This window comes from Bombina bombina, chromosome 3 (genome assembly GCF_027579735.1).
Source record: "Bombina bombina isolate aBomBom1 chromosome 3, aBomBom1.pri, whole genome shotgun sequence".
NCBI lineage: Eukaryota > Metazoa > Chordata > Amphibia > Anura > Bombinatoridae > Bombina > Bombina bombina.
Window position 1 is genome coordinate 33,271,843 of NC_069501.1, and position 27,775 is coordinate 33,299,617.

The 27,775-nt window shown below is 40.4% G+C and overlaps 1 long non-coding RNA gene across 1 annotated transcript in view; it reads left to right on the forward strand.

The window, feature by feature from the left end:
* Positions 1-270: 270 nt before the first annotated feature.
* LOC128651476 (uncharacterized) overlaps positions 271-27,775 on the forward strand; it is a 31,382-nt gene continuing 3,877 nt past the window's right edge. The window contains exons 1-2 of the long non-coding RNA XR_008401092.1: positions 271-307; positions 18,973-19,069. This is a non-coding gene — a long non-coding RNA (uncharacterized LOC128651476). The remainder of the gene's footprint in view (positions 308-18,972; positions 19,070-27,775) is intronic.

A 27,775-nucleotide genomic window follows, 5' to 3' on the forward strand; every position in this document is an offset into this window, starting at 1 on the left:
GGAACCACCAGATTTAGATGCCTTTGTGCTGCCAAACAAATTCATGGTAATTCAATATCTTCATGAAATTCAAACACACTTTAAGAGCTGTCAAGTGAGTGCGCTTAATACTGCAGAACAAAGTGACATCACCATGAAAGCAGATGCCCCTTGTAAGACAAGTGGTCTGAATGAACAAGAAACCATACTAGACAAAGTGCCCTTTGCTCATACAGCAGGTTTAATTGAGAATCCCACGACCAAGCTAGAGAATGTTTCCATCGCATACAGTAGCAATGGGTCTGAAAACACAACTCACGACAAACAGGTGAGACCTTTACAGGCTATAAAGTGTAGATATTTACCTCAAAGTTTACTGATTTAAAAGGACATTAAATAAATAATAGATATACAAATGTATTCAAAGCAGAGATTAGTCTGAGAATATTATGCAGGTGTATTTTTTGTAATTATATTTGTTAAATATTGAACAAAAACATTTTTAAATGTTAGGCGCCTATAAAGCAATGGGCGCAGCCATGTTTTAACATGGTGTCCTCTGCTGGCCAATAAGGGACAGTTATAAATGTGTCACTAGAATGTACAACCAATGAATGTGTGCCATATAGCAGTGTTAAGTCTGGTGTCTGCACTTCCACTTTTAATAGCAATTGAAAAGCCCACAATGTAGTTAAATTACATGGAAAGAGGCAAAATAAATAATGGAAGTTTATTGCAAAGTTTTATGTAACTATTTATAGGTTTTATTTTACTAGATATAATTAAACATTTTATATTACAATCTCAAAGTGTTAAATGTCCCTTTAATCTAAAATAAACTTTATTGTGTCTGTGCTTGCCATCGCCTAGTTTAAGAGTTCTGCGTTAGCCTTAAAAAGCAGCGTTGAGAGGTCCCAATGCTGCTTTTTAACGCCCGCTGGTATTACGAGTCTGGCAGGTACAGGTGTACCCCGCTCACTTTTCTTCCATGACTTTTGGCTACCGCAAATCCCTTTACGTCAATTGTGTATCCTATCTTTTTATTGGGATTTTCCTAACACCGGTATTACGAGTCTTGGAAGAAGTGAGCGGTACACCCTCTCCTGTGTTTAAAAGTCAGTAGTTAAGAGTTTTATGGGCTAACGCCGGAACATAAAGCTCTTAACTAAAGTGCTAAAAAGTACACTAACACCCATAAACTACCTAGTAACCCCTAAACCGAGCCCCCCCCCCCCCCACATCGCAAACACTATAATAAAAAAATTTAACCCCTACTCTGCCGACTGGACATCGCAGCCAATATACTAAATGTATTAACCCCTAAACTGCCGCACTCCCACCTCGCAAACACTATAATAAATTTTATTAACCCCTAATCTGCCAATCAGCCAATTGGATTGACCTTGCATTCCATTGGCTGATCGGAACAGCCAATAGAATGCGAGGTCAATCCGACTGGCTGATTGAATCAGCCATTCGGATTTTTCCTACCTTAATTCCGATTGGCTGATAGAATCCTATCAGCCAATCGGCATTCAAGGGACGCCATCTTGGATGACGTCATTTAAAGGAACCGTCATTCGTCGTTAGTCCGTCGGCCAGGAAGGATGTTCCGCCTCGAAGGTCTTCAAGATGCTGCCGCTCCGCTCCGGAAGGATGAAGAAAGAAGATGCCTCTTGGATGAAGACTTTTGCCGGATGGAGGCCCTCTTCTGCCCCGATCGGATGAAGACTTTTGCCGGATGGAGGACCACATCGCCCGGATTGGATGAAGACTTCGGCCCGGCTGGGTGAAGACGGCTCAAGGTAGGGTGATCTTCAGGGGGCTAGGGTTAGGTTCTTTTAAGGAGGGTTTGGGTGGGTTTTAGAGTAGGGGTATGTGGGTGGTGGGTTTTAATGTTTGGGGGGTATTGTATTTTTTTTACAGGTAAAAGAGCTGATTACTTTGGGGTAATGCCCCACAAAAAGCCCATTTAAGGGGTATTTGTAATTTAGTATAGGGTAGGGAATTTTATTATTTTGGGGGGCTTTTTTTATTTTATTAGGGGGATTAGATTAGGTGTAATTAGTTTAAAATATTGTAATTTATTTTTTATTTTCTTTAATTTAGTGTTTGTTTTTTCGTAATTTAGTTTATTTAATTTAATTGTAATTATTTTAATTCAATTTAGGTAATTAATTTAATTATAGAGTAGTGTTAGGTGTAATTGTAACTTAGGTTAGGGTTTATTTTACATGTATATTTGTATTTATTTTATCTAGGTAGTTATTAAATAGTTAATAACTATTTAATAACTATTGTACCTAGTTAAAATAAATACAAAGTTGCCTGTAAAAAAAATAAAAATCCTAATATAGCTATAATGTAACTATTTGTTATATTGTAGCTATATTAGGGTTTATTTTACAGGTAAGTATTTAGTTTTAAATAGGAATAATTTATTTAATTATAGTAATTTTATTTATATTTATTAAAAATAGATTTAAGTTAGGGGGGTTAGGGTTAGACTTAGGTTTAGGGGTTAATACATTTAATATAGTAGCAGCGACGTGGGGGGCGGCAGATTAGGGGTTAATAATTGTAGGTATGTGGCGGCGACATTGGGGGCCGCAGATTAGGGGTTAATATATAAATAATGTAGGGTTCGGCGATGTTGGGGGCAGCAGATTAGGGGTTCATAGGGATAATGTAGGTGGCGGCGTTGTCCAGAGCGGCAGATTAGAGGTTAATAATATAATGTAGGTGGTGAGGATGTGGAGGGCGGCAGATTAGGGGTTAATAAGTGTAAGGTTAGGGGTGTTTAGACTCGGGGTTCATGTTAGGGTGTTATGTGTAGACTTAGAAAGTATTTCTCTTAGGAAACAATGGGGCTGTGTTAGAAGCTGGACGCTGCTTTTTTGCAGGTGTTGGGTTTTTTTTTTTTTCAGCCGTCTCAGCCCCATTGTTTCCTATGGGGAAATCTTGCACAAGCACATTTTAGCCAGCTTACCGCTACCGTAAGCAGCGCTGGTATTACATTGAGAAGTGGAGCTAAATTTGCTCAACGCTCACTTTTCTGAGTCTAACTCAGCCATTCAGAAAACTTGTAATACCAGCGTTGTTTAAAGTCAGCGCTGGAAAAAAAAGGCTTGTTAGCAACGCACGGCTTTACCAAAAAAACTAGTAATCTAGCCGTTCGTAAATGTCCCTTTAATCTCACATATACATTAGAAGGTCTGTGTTTGGTATGTAAATGTCCCTTTAATCTCACATACACATTACAAAGTCTGTTGTTTGGTATGTAAATGTCCCTTTAATCTCACATACACATTTTAAAGTTTGTGTTTGGTATGTAAATGTCCCTTTAATCTCACATACACATTATAAAGTCTGTGTTCGGTATGTAAATGTCCCTTTAATCTCACATACACATTATAAAGTCTGTTTGGTATGTAAATGTACCTTTAATTTCACATACACATTATAAAGTCTGTGTTTGGTATGTAAATGTCCCTTTAAACTCACATACACATTATAAAGTCTGTGTTTGGTATTTAAATGTCCCTTTAACCTCTTAAGGACATATGACAGAATTTTTCCGTCATAAAACAATTGAGCAAACTGAAAGCAGCGTCCTTAAAGGGTTAATCTCACATACACATTATAAAGTCTGTGTTTGGTATGTAAATGTCCCTTTAATCTCACATACACATTATAAAGTCTGTGTTTGGTATGTAAATGTCCCTTTAATCTCACATATACATTATAAAGTCTGTGTTTGGTATGTAAATTATTATTATTATTATTATTCTTTATTTATAAAGCGCCAACAGATTCCGCAGCGCTGTTCATATGTAACAAAGATAAAAGGACAGTATAATATGAGACACCAGACAAAATTTAACAAACAAATACAGGAGGAATTGGGAGCCCTGTTCCCGTGGGAATTTACAATCTAAATGGGTAGGAGGGTGAGAAACAGGAGGTGGGGACTGCAAAGGTGGGAATGATGTTAGTGTGAAGTTAGATGAGGGCAACTATTAGGCAAGTCGAATTCATTAGTTACTGATTTGGTTATAGGCTTCCCTGAACAAGAAGGTCTTTAGGGAGCGTTTAAAGGAGGAGAGGTTGGGGAAAAGTCTGACAGCACGAGGAAGTGCGTTCCAGAGGGTTGGTGCCGCACGAGAGAAGTCCTGTAGTCTAGCATGAGAGGAGGTTATGGTAGAAGAGGCAAGGAGTAAATCATTGTTGGATTTTAGGCAACGGGCTGGAGTATATTTGTTGATGAGTGAGGACAGGTATGGGGGGGCTGCATTGGTAAGGGCTTTGTAGGTCAAAGTGAGAATTTTGAATTTAATTCTGCTGTGAATGGGGAGCCAGTGAAGGGACTCACAGAGGGGTGCGGCAGATACAGAGCGTCAGGAAAGGTGGATTAGCCTAGCAGAGGCATTTAGGATGGATTGAAGGGGGGAGAGGCGGGAGAGAGGAAGGCCAGTTAGTAGGTTGTTACAGTAGTCAAGCCGGTAAATTACTAGGGAATGGATTAGCTGTTTAGTAGTTTCAGCACTCAGAAAAGGACGAATTTTGGAGATATTGCGTAGGTGGTTGCGACCAGATGAAGAGAGCGATTGGATGTGGGGTATGAAGGACAGATTGGAGTCGAGTGTAACTCCAAGGCAGCGGACTTGGGGTGATGGGGAGATAGTGGTGTCACCGACAGTGATAGTAAAGTTAGAAACTGGAGTAGAATTAGTTGGGGGGATTAGAAGAAGCTCAGTCTTGGACATGTTGATTTTTAGGTGGTGAGAGGCCATCCAGGAAGAAATGCCAGATAAGCAGCCGCTGATGTGGGAAAGGACAGAAGGAGAGAGTGCAGGGGTGGATAGGTAAATCTGAGTATCATCAGCATAGAGGTGATAGTTGAAGCCATAGCTACTAATAAGTTTACCCAGTGAGGAAGTATAAATAGAGAAGAGTAGAGGGCCTAGAACAGAGCCTTGAGGTACTCCAACAGACAGAGGCAGTGGAGAGGATGAGTCACCAGCAAATGAGACAGAAAAGGACCTATTAGAGAGATAATAGTGGATCCAGGAGAGGGCAATGTCACAGAGTCCAAGGGAGCTGAGAGTCCGTAGGAGGAGGGGATGGTCAACAGTGTCAAAGGCAGCAGACAGGTCAAGTAAGATAAGTATAGAATAGTGGCCATTGTTTTTAGCAGAAAGAAGATCGTTAGTAACCTTGGTGAGGGCAGTCTCAGTTGAGTGTTGGGGATGGAAGCCAGATTGCAGGGGGTCAAGCAATTAGTTGGAGGATAGGAAGTGTGTTAGGCGATCGAAAACTAGTTTTTCCAGGACTTTAGAAGCTAGCGGAAGTAGTGATATGGGGCGGTAGTTTCCAGGAGAATTGGGGTTGAGGGAGGGTTTTTTGAGGATGGGGGTGACCTTTGCATGTTTGAACGATGATGGAAATGAACCAGTAGTAAGGGATCAGTTGAATATGTGAGTAAGAGCTGGTGTGAGGGTAGAGGACAGAGAGGGTATTAGATGTGAAGGGATAGGGTCAAGGGGGCATGTAGTGAGGAAGATATTAGGGAACTCACTTCATTCTCAGTGTTTGGGGGGAAGGTACTGAGAGTGTTGGAGGGGGTGACCGGGAGCGGAGATGAAAGGTTGCCGTCTTGTGGTGGGATGTTGCTTCTGATGGTAAGTGTTTTGTTGAAAAAGTAATCTGCCAAGTCTTGAGCACTAAAGTCAGATGAGGGGGGTGGTGCAGGTGGATAGAGGAGAGTGTTGAAAGTGGAGAAGAGACGTTTAGGGTTTGAGGAGTGAGAAGATATGAGAGAAGAGAAGTAGTTTTGCTTGGCTAAGTGAAGGGCAGAGGAGTAAGAATAAAGAATGAACTTATAGTGTAGGAAATCGTGTTCAGAGCGGGATTTCCTCCAGGCACGTTCAGCAGCACGGGAGCATTTTTGTAGATAGCGTGTTTGCTGAGAGTGCCAGGGATGGAGCTGACGACGTGGGGTTTTACGTATTTGTGGAGGAGCAAGGGTGTCGAGTGCAGAGGAGAGAGTATTGTTATAGTGGTTTGTAGCAAGGTCAGGGCAGGATACCGTGGAAGTGTGGGGAAGGCGTTTTTTAATAAGGTTAGAAAGTTGGAGAGGATCCACAGTGTGCAGATTTCTACAGGTGCGGAGGCAGGGGGTAGAAATAGATTTAGCCTGTACATTGAGATTATAGGTGAGCAGATGGTGGTCTGAGATGGGAAATGGGCGACAGGTGACATCAGAAGGGGAGCAGAGGTAGGAGAATACCAGATCAAGAGAATGTCCGTCACAGTGAGTAGGGAATAGGGTGGATTGTGAAAGACTAAAGGAGTTTGTGAGTGAGAGAAGTTTAGAGGCAGCAGGGGTAGATGGGTTATCAATGGGGATTTTGAAGTCCCCTAAGATTAGAGCAGGTGTATTTGTAGAGAGAAAGGGAGAAAGCCAGGCAGCAAAGTTGTTGAGGAATTGGGAGGTTGGTCCAGGGGGGCGATAGATAACTGCCACCTTGAGGGAGAGGGGGGAGAACATGTGGATGCAATGGACTTCAAAGGAGGAGAAGGAGAGAGTTGGATGAGGATGCAGGTGCTGATAGGAGCAGGAAGGGGACACTAAGATTCCAACACCACCACCATGTCTTTCACCTGGCCTAGGTGTGTGGCTAAAGTGGAGACCGCCGTGCGTTAGAGCAGCAATGGAAGCAGTGTCAGAGGAAGAAAGCCAGGTTTCAGTAATTGCTAGAAGATTGAAAGCGTTAGAAACAAACAGGTCGTGAATATTTGTAAGTTTGTTACAGACAGAGCGTGCATTCCAGAGGGCACAAGAAAAGAGAGGGGATAAGCGCTGTGGGTTAATGGAGATGAGATTGTTAGGATCGTGTGACCTTGAGTTTGTATTGTGGGGGACTGAGCGAGAGTGTATGAGTGTGGTGATTGCTTCAGGGCCAGGGTTAGGAGAGACATCACCAGCAGCAAGCAGTAGTAGCAGTGAGAGTGACAGAAGGTGAGAGTGAGACTTGTAGGAGTGTTTATAACTAGACACAGGAGAGTAAGATGGGGAAGTATTGCTAAGGAAACAGAGTAGTTCATGAGAGGACAGCATAGGGGATGAGAGGAGGGAGGGAGAGATAAGGATAGTGTGGGGATTATTGATGTTATAAGGGCGTGCAGTGAGTTTTAGGAAGATGGCAGACAGAAAGATCAGAAAGGACATAGATAGCATTGTGCAGGTGTACAGTTAGTAAGGATTACCTGTTAGTGGGGTCTGCAGTTTCCCCTCCAGTTTCTAAACTCCATTTCTTAACTCGGCCACTTATAATTCAGAGCCAAGGCCTCAGCTCTCAGCTGTATATAGTAGTAAAATTAGGGTTGGAATTATTTGATTCAAGGCAGCTGTGTTACAAGTAGACTAGTTAGGAAGACTGGAGTTACACACTTGTAAATTAGATGGGGGGGGGCAAATGGCTGGGGGATGCACACAGAAATTATACAATGGAGCTTATAACAATTATACAGAAAAAGTCATAAATTCAGACATCAGAGGAAATGCATAACAACCAGGGCATGAAATGCAGAGAAAGAAATGCATACCAGTATATTGAAAAAACGTTAAAATGATGTAAATGTCCCTTTAATCTCACATACACATTATAAAGTCTGTGTTTGGTATGTAAATGTCCCTTTAATCTCACATACACATTATAAAGTCTGTGTTTGGTATGTAAATGTCCCTTTAATCTCACATACACATTATAAAGTTTGTGTTTGGTATGTAAATGTCCCTTTAATCTCACATACACATTATAAAGTCTGTGTTTGGTATGTAAATGTCCCTTTAATCTCACATACACATTATAAAGTCTGTGTTTGGTATGTAAATGTCCCTTTAATCTCACATACACATTATAAAGTCTGTGTTTGGTATGTAAATGTCCTTTTAATGTCACATACACATTATAAAGTCTGTGTTTGGTATGTAAATGTCCTTTTAATGTCACATACACATTATAAAGCCTGTCGCCTAGATTACGAGTTGTGCATTAGAGGCTGTGCGTTGCTAACGAGCAGTTTTAACTTACCGCTCACTTACCTGCAGCGCTGGTATAACGAGTTTTCAGAAACCCGTCGTTAAAAGACAAAAAGTGAGCGTTGAGCAAAATTTAGCTCTACATCTCACTGTAATACCAGCGCTGCTTACGGTAGCGGTGAGCTGGTGTAACGTGCTCGTGCACGATTTCCCCATAGGAGTCAACGGGGAGAGCTGGCTGAAAAAAAAATCTAACTGCCAAAAAGCAGCGTAAAGCTCAGTAACGCAGCCCCATTGATTTCTATGGGGAAATAAAAGTTATGTTTACACCTGACCTAACACCCTAACATGAACCCCGAGTCTAAACACCCCTAATCTTACACTTATTAACCCCTAATCTGCCGCCCCTCACATCGCCGACACCTACATTATATTATTAACCCCTAATCTGCCGCTCCAGACACCGCCGCCACCTACATTATACTTATAAACCCCTAATCTGCCGCCCCCAACGTCTCTGCCACTATATTAAAGTTATTAACCTCTAAACCTAAGTCTAAACCTAACCCTAACACTCACTAACTTAAATATAATTTAAATACATCTAAATAAAATTACAATTATTAACTAAATTATTCCTATTTAAAACTAAATACTTACCTATAAAATAAACCCTAAGCTACCTACAATATAACTAATAGTTACATTGTAGCTAGCTTAGGGTTTGTTTTTATTTTACAGGCAAGTTTGTATTTATTTTAACTCGGTTCAATAGTTACTAAATAGTTATTAACTATTTAATAACTACCTAGCTAAAATAAATACAAATTTACCTGTAAAATAAAACCTAACCTAAGTTACACTAACACCAAACACTATACTATAATTAAATAAATTAAATCAAATACAATTTCCTAAATTAAATTAAATTAGCTAAAGTACACAAAAAACAAACACTAAATTACAGAAAATAATAAACAAATTACAGAAATTTAAACTAATTGTACCTAATCTAATAGCCCTATTAAAATAAAAAAGCCCCCCCAAAATAAAAAAAAATACCTAGCCTAAACCAAACCACCAATAGCCCTTAAAAGGGCCTTTTACGGGGCATTGCCCAAAAATAATCAGCTCTTTTACGTGTAAAAAAAAATACAAACAACCCCCCCAACAGTAAAACCCACCACCCACACAACCAACCCCCCAAATAAAACCCTATCTAAAAAAACCTAAGCTCCCCATTGCCCTGAAAAGGGCATTCGGATGGGCATTGCCCTTAAAAGGGCAGTTAGCTCTTTTGCCGCCCAAAGTCCCTAACCTAAAAATAAAACCCACCCAATACACCCTTAAAAAAACCTAACACTAACCCCCTGAAGATCGACTTACCGGGAGAGTTCTTCATCCAAGCTGGGTGAAGTGGTCCTCCAGACGGGCAGAAGTCTTCATCCAGACAGCATTTTCTATCTTCATCCATCAGGCGCGGAGCGGGTCCATCTTCAAGACATCCGACGCGGAGCATCCTCTTCATCCGACGACTAACACAGAATGAAGGTACCTTTAAGTGACGTCATCCAAGATGGCATCCCTTAGATTCCGATTGGCTGATAGAATTCTATCATCCAATCAGAATTAAGGTAGAAAAAAATCCTATTGGCTGATGCAATCAGCCAATAGGATTGAAGTTCAATCCTATTGGCTGATCCAATCAGCCTATAGGATTGAGCTCGCAATTTTTTCTACCTTAATTCCGATTGGCTGAATTCTATCAGCCAATCGGAATCTAAGGGACACCATCTTGGATGACGTCACATAAAGGGACCTTAATTCTGTGTTAGTCGTCGGATGAAGAGGATGCTCCATGTCAGATGTCTTAAAAATGGACCCGCTCTGGGCCGGATGGATGAAGATAGAAGATGCCATCTGGATGAAGACTTCTGCCCGTCTGGAGGCCCACTTCGCCCGGCTTGGATTAAGACGTCTCCCGGTAAGTCGATTTTCAGGGGGTTAGTGTTAGGTTTTTTTAAGGGTGTGTTGGGTGGGTTTTATTTTTAGGTTAGGGACTTTGGGCAATACCCATCCGAATGCCCTTTTCAGGGCAATGGGGAGCTTAGGTTTTTTAGATAGGGTTTTATTTGGGGGGTTGGTCATGTGGGTGGTGGGTTTTACTGTTGGGGGGGTTGTTTGTATTTTTTTTATAGGTAAAAGAGCTGATTACTTTGGGGCAATGCCCCGCAAAATGCCCTTTTAAGGGCTATTGGTAGTTTAGTTTAGGCTAGGGTTTTTTTTTGGAGGGGGGGATTTTTATTTTAATAGGGCTATTAGATTAGGTACAATTAGTTTGAATTTCTGTAATTTGTTTATTATTTTCTGTAATTAAGTGTTTGTTTTTTTGTGCACTTTAACTAATTTAATTTGTGTGGGTGGTGGGTTTTACTATTGGGGGGTTGTTTGTATTTTATTTTACAGGTAAATAAGCTTATTATTTTGGGGAAATGCTGTCAGGGTTTTTTCCCTGTTTTGTTTGCCATGTGCTGCTGGCAGTCATTTTATTCACCTCTCTTGATGAACTCTGGTGAATTGTGGGGGATGCTGCTCATTTCCTGCAATTCCTTTTATGGCCAGACTGGTGTACATCATCCATGTGAGACAGGATGCAGTCTCAGAATTGTGATGTCATCAGTTATTATTTAAAGGGCCTCTGTTCAGTATGCTTTGCCTTTGCGTTGTCTCAGACCTGTTTGTGAGAGTTCCTGTGTATTACCTGGCTGTCTGACGTCCTTCCTTGTTCCTGATTCCGGCTCGTCTGACTACTTGCTTTGGCACCTGACTCGGGTTGTCTGACTACCAGCTCTGTTTTTGACTCCTGGCTTGTTATTTGACTTGTGGACTTTTTACTATTTTTTGATATTAATAAAGGTGTGATTATTTTTGCACTTCTCGTCTCAGTCTGATTCCTGGCACCCTGACAAATGCCAGCAAATGGCCCTTTTAAGGGCTTTTGGTACTTCAGTTTAGGCTAGGGTTTCTTTTTTAGGGGGGGGGGGGGCTTTTTATTTTAATAGGGCTATTAGATTAGGTGTAATTAGTTTAAAATTCTGTAATTTGTTTATTATTTTCTGTAATTTAGTGTTTGTTTTTTTGTGTACTTTAGCTAATTTAATTTAGGTAATTGTATTTAATTTAGTTATTTAATTATAGTGTAGTGTTAGTGTAATGGTAACTTAGGTTAGGTTTTATTTTACAGGTAAATTTGTATTTATTTTAGCTATGTAGTTAGTAAATAGTTAATAACTATTTAATAACTATTCTACCTAGTTAAAATAAATACAAACTTGCTTGTAAAATAAAAATAAATCCTTAGCTAGATACAATGTAACTATTAGTTATATTGTAGCTAGCTTTGGGTTTATTTTACAGGTAAGTATTTAGTTTTAAATAGGAATGATTTAGTTAATGATAGGAATTTTTAGTTAGATTTCTTTTAATTATATTTAATAGGGGGTGTTAGGGTTAGACCTAGATTTAGGGGTTAATAACTTTAATATAGTGGCGGCGACGTTGGGGGTGGCAGATTAGGGGTTAATAAATGTAGGTAGGTGGCGGCGATGTTAGGGACGGCAGATTAAGGGTTAATAATATTTAACTAGTGTTTGCGAGGCGGAAGTGTGGGTTAATATATTTATTATAGTGGCGGCGATGTCCGGTTCGGCAGATTAGGGGTTCAAATGTTTCTTTTAGTGTTTGCGATGTGGGAGGGCCTCGGTTTAGGGGTTAATATGTAGTTTATGGAAGTTAGTGTACTTTTTAGCACTTTAGTTAAGAGTTTTATGCTACGGCTTTGTAGTGTAAAACTCTTAACTACTAACTTTAAAATGCTGTACCAGTCTTGTCAGGAGAGGGTCTACTGCTCACTTTTTGGCAGACTCGTAATACCGGCGCTATGCAATTCCCTATTAAAAGAGCATACGCAATTTACGTAAGTGGATTTGCGGTATTGCCAAGTCTGGCCAAAAAAGTGAACGGTACACCTGTACCTGTAAGACTCATAATACCAGCGGGCGTTAAAAAGCAGCATTAGGACCGGCTAACGCTGATTTTTAAGCCTAACGCAAAACTCGTAATCTAGTCGTGTGTTTGGTATGTAAATGTACCTTTTTATCTCACATACACTTTATAGTGACTTTGCTTCTTATTTAAGGAAAACATTTTTAGGTGATAATTGCTTTGAATTTTTAGCAAAATTGTGTAAATAAAAATGTGCAGTGTTCATCAGCTAATTAATTATTTTATCCTCATTTACAATCCAGGCATCTTACTTGTTTGTTTTTGATAATTGATGAGTCATGACAGCATCTTTATTTTGAATAAAATTACTGCACTCTGCAGTATTTTGGAGGTAAAGTTGGTCGGAGTGGGGTGTTTGAAAAACAACAGCACTGAAAAGTGCCTTTACATTGCAGTCAATGGGAACTGTTTGTTCCCAGTAAATATGTACATGCTTATATACATATATATTTGTGTGTTAATGTGTGTAAATACACATAAATATATATGTATACCAGTATGTACATATATATTTGTGTGCTAATGTGTGTAAATACACATAAATATATATGTATACCAGCATGTGCATATATATTTGTGTGCTAATGTGTGTAAATACACATATTAACACATAAATATATATGCATATCAGCATGTACATATATATTTGTGTGCTAATGTGTGTAAATACACATAAATATATATGTATATCAGCATGTACCTATATATGTGTGTGCTAATGTGTGTAAATACACTTATTAACACATAAATATATATGTATATCAGCATGTACATATATATTTGTGTGCTAATGTGTGTAAATACACTTATTAACACATAAATATATATGTATATCAGCATGTACATATATATTTGTGTGCTAATGTGTGTAAATACACATAAATATATATGTATACCAGCATGTACATATATATTTGTGTGCTAATGTGTGTAAATACACATAAATATATATGTATACCAGCATGAACATATATATTTGTGTGCTAATGTGTGTAAATACACACATTAACACATAAATATATATGTATATCAGCATGTACATATATATTTGTGTGCTAATGTGTGTAAAACAAAATTTATGCTTACCTGATAAATTTATTTCTCGTGTGGTGTATCCAGTCCACGGATTCATCCATTACTTGTGGGATATTCTCCTTCCCAACAGGAAGCTGCAAGAGGATCACCCACAGCAGAGCTGTCTATATAGCTCCTACCCTAACTGCCACCTCCAGTCATTCGACCGAAGACAAGCAAGAGAAAGGAGAAACTATAGCGTGCAGTGGTGACTGTAGTTTAAAAATAAAAAACACCTGCCTTAAAATGACAGGGCGGGCCGTGGACTGGATACACCACAAGAGAAATAAATTTATCAGTTAAGCATAAATTTTGTTTTCTCTTGTAAGGTGTATCCAGTCCACGGATTCATCCATTACTTGTGGGATACCAATACCAAAGCTATAGGACACGGAGGGACAAGGCAGGCGCTTAAACTGAAGGCACCACTGCCTGTAAGACCTTTCTCCCAAAAATAGCCTCCGAAGAAGCAAAAGTATAACATTTTTAGAATTTATAAAAATTATGAAGCGAAGACCAAGTCGCCGCCTTACAAATCTGTTCAACAGAAGCCTCATTTTTAAAAGCCCATGTGGAAGCTACCGCTCTAGTGAAATGAGCTATAATTCTTTCAGGAGGCTGCTGGCCAGCAGTCTCATAAGCTAAGCGGATTATACTTCTTAACCAAAAAGAAAGAGAAGTTGCTGAAGCCTTTTGGCCTTTCCTCTGTCCAGAGTAGACAACAAACAATGCAGATGTTTGACGAAAATCTTTAGTAGCTTGTAAATAAAACTTTAAAGCACGAACCACGTCAAGACTGTGTAAAAGACGTTCTTTCTTTGAAGAAGTATTAGGACACAGTGACGGAACAACAATCTCCTGATTGATATTCTTAGATATCTCCTTAGGAAGAAATCCAGGTTTGGTACGCAAAACTACCTTATCTGCATGGAAGATCAGATAAGGGGAATCACACTGCAAGGCAGATAACTCTGAAACTCTTCGAGCCGAAGAGATAGCTACCAGAAACAGAACTTTCCAAGATAAAAGCTTGATATCAATAGAATGCAAAGGTACAAACGGAACCCCTTGAAGAACTTTAAGAACTAAATTTAAACTCCATGGTGGAGCAACAGGTTTAAACACAGGCGTGATTCTAACTAAAGCCTGACAAAACGCCTGAACGTCTGGAACATCCGACAGACGCTTGTGCAAAAGAATAGACAGAGCAGAAATCTGTCCCATTAAGGAACTAGCTGACAATCCCTTCTCCAATCCTTCTTGGAGAAAAGATAATATCCTGGGAATCCTGACTTTACTCCATGAGTAACCCTTGGATTCACACCAATAAAGATATTTACACCATATCTTATGATAAATTTTCCTGGTGACAGGCTTTCGAGCCTGAATTAAGGTATCAATGACCGACTCGGAGAAACCACGTTTTGATAAAATCAAGCGTTTAATCTCCAAGCAGTCAGACGCAGAGAAATTAGATTTGGATGGTTGAAAGGAACCTGAAGTAGAAGGTCCTGCCTCAGCGGTAGAGTCCATGGTGGAAGGGATGACATGTCCACCAGATCTGCATACCAAGTCCTGCGTGGCCATGCAGCTGCTATCAAAATCACTGAAGCTCTCTCCTGCTTGATCTTGGCAATCAGACGAGGGAGCAGAGGAAATGGTGGAAACACATAAGCCAGGTTGAAAGACCAAGGCGCTGCTAGAGCATCTATCAGCGCTGCCTTGGGATCCCTGGACCTGGATCCGTAACAAGGAAGCTTAGCGTTCTGACGAGACGCCATGAGATCTAGTTCTGGTTTGCCCCAAAGTTGAATCAACTGTGCAAACACCTCCGGATGGAGTTCCCACTCCCCCGGATGAAAAGTCTGTCAACTTAGAAAATCCACCTCCCAGTTCTCTACTCCTGGGATATGGATAGCTGATAGATGGCAAGAGTGAACCTCTGCCCATAGAATTATTTTTGAAACCTCCAACATTGCTAGGGAACTCCTTGTTCCACCTTGATGGTTGATGTAGGCTACAGTCGTGATATTGTCCGACTGAAATCTGATTAACCTGACCGCAGCTAGCTGAGGCCAAGCCTGAAGAGCATTGAATATCGCTCTTAGTTCCAGAATGTTTATCGGAGGGAGTGTCTCCTCCTGAGTCCACAAGCCCTGAGCTTTCAGGGAGTTCCAGACTGCACCCCAGCCCAGAAGGCTGGCATCTGTCGTTACTATTGTCCAATCTGGCCTGCGGAAGGTCATACCCTTGGACAGATGGACCCGAGATAGCCACCAGAGAAGAGAATCCCTGGTCTCTTGATCCAGATTTAGTAGAGGGGACAAATCTGTGTAATCCCCATTCCACTGACTGAGCATGCAGAGTTGCAGCGGTCTGAGATGTAGGCGGGCAAACAGCACCATGTCCATTGCCGTTACCATTAAGCCGATTACTTCCATACACTGAGCCACTGAAGGCCGAGAAGTAGAATAAAGAACACGGCAGGAATTTAGAAGTTTTGACAACCAGGCCTCTGTCAGGTAAATCTTCACTTCTGCAGAATCTATCAGAGTTCCTAGGAAGGAAACTCTTGTGAGAGGGGATAGAGAACTCTTTTCTTCATTCACTTTCCACCCATGCGACCTCAGGAATGCCAGAACAATGTCTGTATGGGACCTGGCGATTTGAAAATTCGACGCCTGTATTAGAATGTCGTCTAGGTAAGGGGATACTGCTATACCCCGCGGCCTTAGGCCCGCTAGGAGTGACATCAGAACCTTCGTAAAGATTCTTGGTGCTGTAGCTAACCCAAAGGGAAGAGCCACAAACTGGTAATATCTGTCTAGGAAGGCGAACCTGAGAAACCAATGATGATCTCTGTGTATCGGAATGTGCAGATAAGCATCCTTTAAGTCCACGGTAGTCATATATTGACCCTCCTGGATCATAGGTAGGATGGTTCTAATGGTCTTCATCTTGAAAGATGGGACCCTGAGAAATTTGTTTAGGATCTTGAGATCTAAGATTGGTCTGAAGGTTCCCTCTTTCTTGGGAACCACAAACAGATTTGAATAGAAGCCTTGCCCCTGTTCCTCCTTTGGAACTGGGTGGATCACTCCCATAACTAGGAGGTCTTGAACACAATGTAAGAATGCCTCTCTCTTTATCTGGTTTGCAGATAATTGTGAGAGGTGAGATCTTCCTTTTTGGGAAGAAGCTTTGAAGTCCAGAAGATATCCCTGGGACACGATTTGAAACGCCCAGGGATCCTGGACATCTCTTGCCCAAGCCTGGGCGAAGAGAGAAAGTCTGCCCCTACTAGATCCGTTACCGGATCAGAGGCTGATCTTTCATGCTGTCTTAGAGGCAGCAGCAGGTTTTTTGGCCTGCTTTCCTTTGTTCCAAGCCTGGTTAGGTCTCCAGACCGGCTTGGACTGGGCAAAATTTCCCTCTTGTTTTGTATTAGAGGAAGTTGAAGCTGCGCCACTCTTGAAGTTTCGAAAGGCACGAAAATTAGGCTGTTTGGTCCTTAATTTGTTGGACCTATCCTGAGGAAGGGCGTGACTTTTTCCTCCAGTAATATCAGAAATGATCTCCTTTAGTCCAGGCCCGAATAGGGTCTGCCCCTTGAAGGGAATGTTGAGAAGCTTAGACTTTGAAGTAACGTCAGCTGACCAGGATTTAAGCCGTAGCGCTCTACGCGCCTGAATAGCAAAACCTGAGTTCTTAGCCGTTAGTTTGGTTAAATGAACAACGGCGTCAGAAAAAAATGAATTGGCTAGCTTACCCAATGGGGTTTCTACCTGTAGAGCCTCTTCTAGAGACTCAAACCAGAAGGCCGCAGCAGCAGTGACAGGGGCAATGCATGCAAGGGGCTGGAGAATAAAACCTTGTTGAATAAAAATTTTCTTAAGGTAACCCTCTAATTTTTTGTCCATTGGATCTAGAAAATCACAACTGTCCTCGACAGGGATAGTTGTATGCTTCGCTAGAGTAGAGACTGCTCCCTCCACTTTAGGGACCGTTTGCCACAAGTCCCGTGTAGCGGCATCTATGGGAAACATCTTTTTAAAAACAGGAGGGGGAGAGAACGGTACACCTGGTCTATCCCATTCCTTAGTAATAATTTATGAAAGCCTCTTAGGTATTGGAAAAACATCAGTGTAAACAGGCACTGCGTAGTATTTATCCAATTTACACAATTTCTCTGGGACTACAATGGCGTCACAGTCACTCAGAGTTGCTAAAACCTCCCTGAGCAACATGCGGAGGTGTTCAAGCTTAAATTTAAATGTAGACATATCAGAATCAGGTTGAAGTGTCTTCCCTGAGTCAGAAAAATCACCCACAGATAGAAGCTCTCCTTCTTCGGCTTCTGCACATTGTGAGGGTATATCGGACATAGATACTAAAGCGTCAGAGAGCTCTGTATTTGTTCTAGCCCCAGAACTGTCTCGCTTTCCCTGTAACCCTGGCAGTTTGGACAATACTTCTGTAAGAGTATGATTCATAACTGCCGCCATGTCTTGTAAAGTATACGCAATGGGCGCGCTAGATGTACTTGGCGCCCCTTGAGCGGGAGTTATAAGCTCTGACATGTGGGGAGAGTTAGTCGGCATAACTTCCCCCTTGTCAATTTTCTCTGGTGATAAATCTTTTAAAGCCAGAATATGGTCTTTATAACTTATAGTAAGATCAGTGCATTTGGTACACATTCTAAGAGGGGGTTCCACAATGGCTTCTAAACATAATGAACAAGGAGTTTCCTCTATGTCAGACATGTTTAACAGACTAGTAATGAGACCAGCAAGCTTGGAAAACACTTTAATTAATGTGAAAAAGCAGATTATAAAAAACGGTACTGTGCATTTAAGGGAAAAAACTTTTTAATTTAAGATAAACTACACTAATGCATCACATCTCTCTAGCTACTTCCCTTGTCGAGAGCTGCAAGAGAATGACTGGGGGTGGCAGTTAGGGGAGGAGCTATATAGACAGCTCTGCTGTGGGTGATCCTCTTGCAGCTTCCTGTTGGGAAGGAGAATATCCCACAAGCAATGGATGAATCCGTGGACTGGATACATTTTACAAGAGAAATACACATAAATATATATGTATACCAGCATGTACATATATATTTGTGTGCTAATGTGTGTAAATACACACATTAACACATAAATATATATGTATATCAGCATGTACATATATATTTCTGTGCTAATGTGTGTAAATACACTTATTAACACATAAATATATATGTATATCAGCATGTACATATATATTTCTGTGCTAATGTGTATAAATATACTTATTAACACATAAATATATATGTATATCAGCATGTACATATATATTTCTGTGCTAATGTGTGTAAATATACTTATTAACACATAATTATATATGTATATCAGCATGTACATATATATTTGTGTGCTAATGTGTGTAAATACACTTATTAACACATAAATATATATGTATATCAGCATGAACATATATATTTGATTGCTGCCATTGCTGCGCAACTTACCCCCTTTGCTGGCGCTGAAGTTCTGATACCGTCAGTGATGGCATTAAAACGAGGCTCCCATAGGCGCCTATGGAAGCAGGCTCTCGTGCCCTGGTATTACAAAGTGGAACAATAATATTGCTTTCATGAAAGCGATATATAGTGTTCCACTTGTGATTTAGCCCTTTGTGTTCTATGTCCATTTAAAAAAAAACAATGAGTTAACAAGTTATATCAATTTTGTTTTCTATTTTCTATATTAATAAATCATTTTAATAAGTACATTTCTACCAATGACTAACTTAATCTAATATAAATCTAGAATGACGATACAGATCTTCCCACCGATGCTGTGACTGAGCCTGAATCTATTACTGAGCTGTCAGCTGAGCACGAGCAGAAGGTCTATTCACGTGTAGGTAAGTAAATGTGCCCTGTATTGCATGAAAGACAACCAAGGAACATCTATTGTTCTGTTTAGCTGAATAGAATCAGATAGAACTCACATACAAAATCTTCTCTAGTTTTCTATTTCTTTTCTGCAATCTCTTTTGCACAATCACACACTTGTTTCTGTTACTTTAATGTTCAAGATTTTAGAATTATGTGCTTCAAAGTTATAGGTAGTAGTGATGGGGTTAGAGTAGGCTAAGGTTAAATATAATGATAGAGATAGGTCTTATAGCTCTAGGTCTTACATGTGGGTAGGGCTAAGGCCTCACCAGAAAACCTGAAAATCTAAATCCCCTAAATCAATATAAGACCCCCCTATAAAATTAGTCTCCCACCTCATCACAAAAACTGCCATAAAGCCTGAATACTCAAAACATAAAAACAATAACTATTACCTGTTTAAAGGTAAAACTAAAGGCTCAATCTATAAAACAGTACACACTAACATATACACAAAAAGTAACACTAAACACCCTCCCTCTATAGAACAGTACGCACTAACATATACACAAAAAGTAACACTAAACAACCTCCCTCTATAAAACAGTACACACTAACATATGCACAAAACAAAGTAACACTAAACACCTCCCTCTATAAAACAGTACACACTAACATATACACAAAAAGTAACACTAAACACCCCCCCTCTATAGAACAGTACGCACTAACATATACACAAAACAAAGTAACACTAAACACCTCCCTCTATAAAACAGTACACACTAACATATGCACAAAACACAGTAACACTAAACACTTCCCTCTATAAAACAGTACACACTTACATATGCACAAAACAAAGTAACAGTAAACACCTCCCTCTATAAAACAGTACACACTTACATATGCACAAAACACAGTAACACTAAACACCTCCCTCTATAAAACAGTACACACTAACATATGCACAAAACACAGTAACACTAAACACCTCCCTCTATAAAGCAGTACACACTAACATATACACAAAACACAGTAACACTAAACACCTCCCTCTATAAAACAGTACGCACTAACATATACACAAAACACAGTAACATTAAACACCTCCCTCTATAAAACAGTACGCACTAACATATGCACAAAACACAGTAACACTAAACACCTCCCTCTATAAAACAGTACACACTAACATATACACAAAACACAGTAACACTAAACACCTCCCTCTATAAAACAGTACACACTAACATATGCACAAAACACAGTAACACTAAACACCTCCCTCTATAAAACAGTACACACACTAACATATGCACAAAACACAGTAACACTAAACACCTCCCTCTATAAAACAGTACACACTAACATATACACAAAAAGTAACACTAAACACCCTCCCTCTATAGAACAGTACGCACTAACATATACACAAAAAGTAACACTAAACAACCTCCCTCTATAAAACAGTACACATTAACATATGAAAAAAACAAAGTAACACTAAACACCTCCCTCTATAAAACAGTACACACTAACATATGCACAAAACACAGTGACACTAAACACCTCCCTCTATAAAACAGTACGCACTAACATATGCACAAAACACAGTAACACTAAACACCACCCTCTCTAAAGCAGTACGCACTAACATATGCACAAAACAAAGTAACACTAAACCCCTCCCTCTATAAAACAGTACGCACTAACATATACACAAAAAGTAACACTAAACACCTCCCTCTATAAAACAGTACACACTAACATATGCATATACACAGTAACACTAAACACCTCCCTGTATAAAACAGTACACACTAACATATGCACAAAACACAGTAACACTAAACACCTCCCTCTATAAAACAGTACACACTAACATATGCACAAAACAAAGTAACACTAAATGCCTCCCTCTATAAAACAGTACACACTAAAATATACACAAAACACAGTAACACTAAACACCTCCATCTATAAAACAGTACACACTAACATATGCACAAAACACAGTAACACTAAACTCCTCCCTCTATATAACAGTACACACTAACATATGCACAAAACACAGTAACACTAAACACCTCCCTCTATAAAACAGTACACACTAACATATGCATATACACAGTAACACTAAACACCTCCCTGTATAAAACAGTACACACTAACATATGCACAAAACACAGTAACACTAAACACCTCCCTCTATAAAACAGTACACACTAACATATGCACAAAACAAAGTAACACTAAATGCCTCCCTCTATAAAACAGTACACACTAAAATATACACAAAACACAGTAACACTAAACACCTCCATCTATAAAACAGTACACACTAACATATGCACAAAACACAGTAACACTAAACTCCTCCCTCTATAAAACAGTACACACTAACATATGCACAAAACAAAGTAACACTAAACACCACCCTCTATAAAGCAGTACACACTAACATATGCACAAAACACAGTAACACTAAACACCTCCCTCTATAAAACAGTATACACTAACATATGCACAAAACAAAGTAACAGTAAACACCTCCCTCTAAAAAACAGTACACACTAACATATGCACAAAACAAAGTAACAGTAAACACATCCCTCTAAAAAACAGTACACACTAAAATATGCACAAAACAAAGTAACAGTAAACGCCTCCCTCTATAAAACAGTACACACTAACATATGCACAAAACAAAGTAACAGTAAACACCTCCCCCCCTATAAAACAGCACACACTAACATATGCACAAGACATAGTAACACTAAACACCTCCCTCTATAAAACACTACACACTAACATATGCACAAAACACAGTAACAGTAAACACCTCCCTCCATAAAACAGTACACACTAACATATGCACAAAATAAAGTAACACTAAACACCTCCCTCTATAAAACAGTACACACTAACATATGCACAAAACACAGTAACACTAAACACCTTCCTCTATAAAACAGTACACACCAACATAAGCACAAAACACAGTTACACTAAACACCTCCCTCTATAAAACAGTACACACTAACATATGCACAAAACAAGTAACACTAAACACCTCCCTCTATAAAACAGTACACACTAACATATACACAAAACACAGTAACACTAAACACCTCCCTCTATAAAACAGTACACACTAACATATGCACAAAATAAAGCAACACTAAACAACTCCCTCTATAAAACAGTACACACTAACATATGCACAAAATACAGTAACAGTAAACACCTCCCTCTATAAAACAGTAAACACTAACATATGCACAAAACACAGTAAAACTAAACACCTCCCTCTATAAAACAGTAAACACTAACATATGCACAAAACAAAGTAACACTAAACACCTCCCTCTATAAAACAGTACACACTAACATAGGCACAAAGCACAGTAACACTAAACACCTCCCTCTATAAAACAGTACACACTAATATATGCACAAGACATAGTAACACTAAAAGTCTCCCTCTATAAAACAGTACACACTAGCATATGCACAAAACAAAGTAACACTAAACACCTCCCTCTATAAAACAATACACACTTACATATGCACAAAACAAAGTAACAGTAAACGCCTCCCTCTATAAAACAGTACACACTTACATATGCACAAAACAAAGTAACAGTAAACACCTACCTCTATAAAACAGCACACACTAACATATGCACAAAACACAGTAACACTAAACATCTCCATCTATAAAACAGTACGCACTAACATATGCACAAAACACAGTAACACTAAACACCTCCCTCTATAAAACAGTACACACTAACATATGCACAAAACACAGTAACACTAAACACCTCCCTCTATAAAACAGTACACACTAACATAGGCACAAAACACAGTAACACTAAACACCTCCCTCTATAAAGCAGTACACACTAACATAGGCACAAAACACAGTAACACTAAACACCTCCCTCTATAAAACAGTACACACTAACATAGGCACAAAACACAGTAACACTAAACACCTCCCTCTATAAAACAATACACACTAACATATGCACAAAACAAAGTAACACTAAACACCTCCCTCTATAAAACAGTACACACTAACATATGCACAAAACACAGTAACACTAAACACCTTCCTCTATAAAACAGTACACACTAACATATGATCAAAACACAGTAACACTAAACTCCTCCCTCTATAAAACAGTACACACTAACATAGGCACAAAAACATAATTTATGCTTACCTGATAAATTTATTTCTCTTGTAGTGTATCCAGTCCACGGATCATCCATTACTTGTGGGATATTCTCCTTCCCAACAGGAAGTTGCAAGAGGGTCACCCACAGCAGAGCTGCTTTATAGCTCCTCCCCTAACTGCCATATCCAGTCATTCGACCGAAACAAGCCGAGAAAGGAGAAACCATAGGGTGCATTGGTGACTGTAGTTTAATTAAAATTTAGACCTGCCTGAAAAGGACAGGGCGGGCCGTGGACTGGATACACTACAAGAGAAATAAATTTATCAGGTAAGTATAAATTATGTTTTCTCTTGTTAAGTGTATCCAGTCCACGGATCATCCATTACTTGTGGGATACCAATATCAAAGCTAAAGTACACGGATGATGGGAGGGACAAGGCAGAAACTTAAACGGAAGGAACCACTGCCTGTAAAACCTTTCTCCCAAAAACAGCCTCCGAAGAAGCAAAAGTATCAAATTTGGAAAATTTGGAAAAAGTATGAAGCGAAGACCAAGTCGCAGCCTTGCAAATCTGTTCAACAGAGGCCTCATTTTTAAAGGCCCAGGTGGAAGCCACAGCTCTAGTAGAATGAGCTGTAATCCTTTCAGGAGGCTGCTGTCCAGCAGTCTCATAGGCTAAACGGATTATACTCCGAAGCCAAAAAGAAAGAGAGGTTGCCAAGGCCTTTTGACCTCTCCTCTGTCCAGAGTAAACAACAAACAGGTTAGATGTTTGGCGAAAATCTTTAGTAGCCTGTAAGTAAAACTTCAAGGCACGGACTACGTCTAGATTATGCAAAAAACGCTCCTTCTTTGAAAAAGGATTAGGACATAATGATGGAACAACAATCTCTTGATTGATATTCTTGTTAGAAACCACCTTAGGTAAAAACCCAGGTTTTGTACGCTGAACAACTTTATCTGAATGAAAGATCAGATAAGGAGAATCACAATGTAAGGCAGATAACTCCGAGACTCTTCGAGCCGAGGAAATAGCCATCAGAAAAAGAACTTTCCATGATAGAAGTTTGATATCAATAGAATGAAGGGGTTCAAACGGAACCCCTTGAAGAACTTTAAGAACCAAGTTTAAGCTCCATGGAGGAGCAACAGGTTTAAACACAGGCTGAATTCTAACTAAAACCTGACAAAATGCCTGAACGTCTGGAACTTCTGCCAGACGCTTGTGTAAAAGAATAGACAGAGCAGAAATCTGTCCCTTTAAAGAACTAGCTGATAGTCCTTTGTCCAAACCCTCTTGGAGGAAGGACAATATCCTAGGAATCCTAACCCTACTCCATGAGTAATTCTTGGATTCACACCAATGAAGATATTTACCCCATATCTTGTGGTAAATTTTCCTGGTGACAGGCTTTCGTGCCTGTATTAAGGTATCAATTACTGACTCGGAGAAGCCACGCTTTGATAGGATCAAGCGTTCAATCCCCATGCAGTCAGTCTCAGAGAAAGTAGATTCGGATGATTGAAAGGACCTTGTATTAGAAGGTCTTGTCTCAGAGGCAGAGTCCATGGTGGAAAGGATGACATGTCCACTAGGTCTGCATACCAGGTCCTGCGTGGCCACGCAGGCGCTATCAATATCACCGATGCTCTCTCCTGTTTGATTTTGGCAACCAGACGAGGGAGCAGAGGAAACGGTGGAAACACATAAGCCAGGTTGAAGAACCAAGGCGCTGCTAGAGCATCTATCAGTGCCGCTTCTGGGTCCCTGGACCTGGATCCATAACAAGGAAGCTTGGCGTTCTGGCGAGACGCCATGAGATCCAATTCTGGTTTGCCCCAACGGAGAACCAATTGAGCAAACACCTCCGGATGGAGTTCCCATTCCCCTGGATGAAAAGTCTGACGACTTAGAAAATCCGCCTCCCAGTTCTCTACACCTGGGATATGGATCGCTGACAGGTGGCAAGAGTGAGTCTCTGCCCAGCGAATTATCTTGGAGACTTCTGACATCGCTAGGGAACTCCTGGTTCCCCCTTGATGGTTGATGTAAGCCACAGTCGTGATGTTGTCCGACTGAAATCTGATGAACCTCAGTGTTGCTAGCTGAGGCCATGCCAGAAGAGCATTGAATATTGCTCTTAACTCCAGAATATTTATTGGGAGGAGTTTCTCCTCCTGAGTCCATGAACCCTGAGCCTTCAGGGAGTTCCAGACTGCACCCCAACCTAGAAGGCTGGCATCTGTTGTTACAATTGTCCAATCTGGTCTGCGAAAGGTCATACCCTTGGACAGATGGGCCCGAGATAACCACCAGAGAAGAGAATCTCTGGTTTCCTGATCCAGATTTAGTAGAGGGGAAAAATCTGTGTAATCCCCATTCCACTGACTGAGCATGCATAATTGCAGCAGTCTGAGATGCAGGCGCGCGAATGGCACTATGTCCATCGCCGCTACCATTAAGCCGATTACTTCCATGCACTGAGCCACCGTGCGGCGCGGAATGGAGTGAAGAACACGGCAATCATTTAGAAGTTTTGATAACCTGGACTCCGTCAGGTAAATTTTAATTTCTACAGAATCTATTAGAGTCCCTAGGAAGGAAACCCTTGTGAGAGGAGATAGAGAACTCTTTTCTTCGTTCACTTTCCACCCAGGAATGCCAGAACTATCTCTGTATGAGATTTGGCAATTTGAAAGCTTGATGCCTGTATCAGGATGTCGTCCAGGTAAGGAGCCACCGATATGCCTCGCGGTCTTAGGACCGCCAGAAGTGAGCCCAGAACCTTTGTAAAAATTCTTGGGGCTGTAGCCAACCCGAATGGAAGAGCTACAAATTGGTAATGCCTGTCTAGAAAGGCAAACCTCAGGAACTGATGATGAATCTTGTGAATCGGAATGTGAAGGTAGGCATCCTTTAAGTCCACTGTGGTCATGTACTGACCCTCTTTGATCATGGGTAAAATGGTTTGAATAGTTTCCATTTTGAATGATGGAATTTGTTTAGGATCTTTAAATCCAAAATTGGTCTGAAGGTTCCCTCTTTTTTGGGAACCACAAACAGATTTGAATAAAACCCCTGTCCTTGTTCCGTCCGCGGAACTGGATGGATCACTCCCATTACAAGGAGATCTTGTACGCAGCTTAGGAATGCCTCTTTCTTTATCTGGTTTGCAGATAATCTTGAAAGGTGAAATCTCCCTTGTGGAGGAGAAGCTTTGAAGTCCAGAAGATATCCCTGAGATATGATCTCCAACGCCCAGGGATCTTGAACATCTCTTGCCCACGCCTGGGCGAAGAGAGAGAGTCTGCCCCCTACTAGATCCGTTGTCGGATTGGGGGCCGCTCCTTCATGCTGTCTTAGAGGCAGCAGCAGGCTTTCTGGCCTGCTTGCCCTTGTTCCAGGACTGGTTAGGATTCCAGGCCTGCTTGGATTGAGCAAAAGTTCCCTCTTGTTTTGAAGCAGAGGAAGTTGATGCTGCACCTGCCTTGAAATTTCGAAAGGCACGAAAATTAGCCTGTTTGGCCTTTGATTTGGCCCTGTCCTGAGGAAGGGTAAGACCCTTACCTCCAGTAATGTCAGCAATAATTTCTTTCAAACCAGGCCTGAATAAGGTCTGCCCCTTGAAAGGAATGTTGAGTAATTAAGACTTTGAAGTCACATCAGCTGACCAGGATTTGAGCCATAGCGCCCTACGCGCCTGGATGGTGAATCCGGAATTCTTAGCCGTTAGTTTAGTCAAATGAACAATGGCATCAGAAACAAATGAGTTAGCTAGCTTAAGAGTTCTAAGCTTGTCAATAATTTCAGTCAATGGAGCTGTATGGATGGCCTCTTCCAGGGCCTCAAACCAGAATGCCGCCGCAGCAGTGACAGGCGCAATGCATGCAAGGGGCTGTAAAATAAAACCTTGTTGAACAAACATTTTCTTAAGGTAACCCTCTAATTTTTTATCCATTGGATCTGAAAAAGCACAACTGTCCTCAACCGGGATAGTGGTACGCTTTGCTAAAGTAGAAACTGCTCCCTCCACCTTAGGGACTGTCTGCCATAAGTCCCGTGTAGTGGCATCTATTGGAAACATTTTTCTAAATATAGGAGGTAGGGAAAAGGGCACACCGGGCCTATCCCACTCCTTACTAATAATTTCTGTAAGCCTTTTAGGTATTGGAAAAACATCAGTACTCACCGGCACTGCATAGTATTTATCCAGCCTACAAAATTTCTCTGGCACTGCAATTGTGTCACAGTCATTCAGAGCAGCTAATACCTCCCCAAGCAATACACAGAGGTTCTCAAGCTTAAATTTAAAATTAGAAATCTCTGAATCAGGTCTCCCCGATTCAGAGACGTCACCCACAGACTGAAGCTCTCCGTCCTCAGGTTCTGCATATTGTGACGCAGTATCAGACATGGCTCTTACAGCATCTACGCGCTCTGTATCTCGTCTAACCCCAGAGCTATCGCGCTTGCCTCTCAATTCAGGCAATCTGGATAATACCTCTGACAGGGTATTATTCATGATTGCAGCCATGTCCT